This window comes from Mixophyes fleayi, chromosome 2 (genome assembly GCF_038048845.1).
Source record: "Mixophyes fleayi isolate aMixFle1 chromosome 2, aMixFle1.hap1, whole genome shotgun sequence".
NCBI classification, from domain to species: domain Eukaryota; kingdom Metazoa; phylum Chordata; class Amphibia; order Anura; family Limnodynastidae; genus Mixophyes; species Mixophyes fleayi.
In genome coordinates this window covers 246,055,456-246,057,349 of record NC_134403.1, presented here as the reverse complement: position 1 = coordinate 246,057,349, position 1,894 = coordinate 246,055,456, and the positions used below count along the sequence as shown (strand labels likewise).

The 1,894-nt window shown below is 39.3% G+C and overlaps 1 pseudogene; it reads right to left on the bottom strand.

Annotated features, from left to right (window-relative positions):
- Positions 1-986: 986 nt before the first annotated feature.
- Positions 987-1,589, bottom strand: LOC142140595 (dead end protein homolog 1-like; annotated as a pseudogene).
- Between the last annotated feature and the right edge of the window lie 305 nt (positions 1,590-1,894).

The following is a 1,894-nucleotide window of genomic DNA, read 5'->3' as shown; positions in this document are numbered from 1 at the left end:
ACTATATATATTTTTTCTTTCTAAATTTTTCGTTTTGTATTAAACCTACATGTCATATATTTTCTTAAAAATATAGAAACTCATTAAACAGAATGCCTGCAAAGTACAGAACTTGTCAAAATGTATTCACAGCTAAAGTTTTGCGTGGCAAACGTTACTGAACAATTGTAACAAAGCGCAAAATGAGAAAGACAAAAAATAAACAACACACCTACAGTGGTAAAGTGCCAAACACAAAACAAACTACAATAAAGTCTTATTATTAAAGCTATTCAATCTATAATGTGGACCAAACTTTTCACTTAGGTCCAAATTTTGCATTGAAAGGTTTAGGGCTCTTTCATATATATTAGTGCTCAAAGTATATGGTGTATATTGAGTGCTCCGAAAATAAAGCAGACTTTGGGATCAATGATGTCTTGGTTACATATTACTACATACTAATGTCCAACACTCCATGAACACTGCATGCAGTCTTGTAAACGTGCAGTGATCGCTTTCATTTGAAACCAGTAATGTGTCATTCTTATGGCATGTGCACGAAGGCATTAATTTCTGGATACCTTGATGTGGTCATCTTCACTGTAGCTCCAAATATTCTCTATTTTATAAAACACAACATAAAAACCATGTAGGTTCTTAATCATAAGAGCAAACTAATCAACAATGTACCCCAAATCCCCAAAAGCTGCAAAGCCACCATCTCCTTGGCTTAGTCATACTAGTCAGTGGGTATGAGGTTTCCCCAAAGTAGCCAGTAATAGCCAGTGAATGGAACACAGTGCTTTGGTATTACCACCTCATAACAAAATCTTAGCCACCAACTAGAACCCAGGTTCAGGAACTTGATTTGGTAATTTGGCTGACCCAGTCTCATTCGGTCACAGTGGAGCTGAAAACACTGAAAGCCACTCAGAGAAAACTTAGCCTGCTTGGTCTCACTGCTTCACATTTGAGGCAGGAATGAATGGAGCTGCGGATGCACACTACAGTTTCATCGTGGGCTGCAGCCAGTCCACACTGAAGGGACAGCCATACAGCAGCTGTGTTCCTTCAAAGAAGAATCTTTTGGCTATGGCGGATGCTCTGTGCAAACTCTACTTGATTATTGATAGAATTTTCAGATCTGATGTAGTGTTGACATACAGGGAGACCATAACCAAACTAGCGGTCAGTCCACACAGGATGCTTGTAAGAGTCTCTATATCCAAAATCCTCAGAGGCCATCCAATGCCAGCTCACACTTCTCAGTGCTCCTGCATACCACTATCATGTAGCCACAATGTATCTCATGGCCACCAAAGTGGGAGATCACTAGCTCTGCAAGGCAGCTGACGGGGTAGCATGGGTAGGCAATGCCAAGATTAAGGCCACTGAAGGTCATCATTTATTCTAGATTCGTACAGCTTGCCAACAGACTGAAACAATGTAATGATTTTGTTTACATAGATCTCTTGGGGCAGATTGCCAATGAAAACCTCTGAATCATGGGGTGGTATTTCCCAAACCCAGCCTGCAGGGGGCACACCATATTTTCTCTGTGCATTGACTTATACAAGGTTAATATTGTAATTTTTAATCCACTGCATATGTGCAACTATTCATAGAATCAAGTCAAACCTGGTTGTTTCTGTTCATTGTCTTCTCTTCCATTCACAGTAAATCAATCTAATTGAACATTCTACATTATATTTTTAATGTTAGACCGCATGCATAATGGAAAGTGAGGAAGTCATTAGATGGTAATGGCATCAGTAGACATACAGACAAGTAAATAAACGAAGGTGGGCTGCACCCAGAAGAAAAATGGTAAGAGACAGACCATGTACACAATATTTTTAATGTTAGACCGCATACATCATGGAAAGTGAAGAGGCAGTAATCACAACTCATT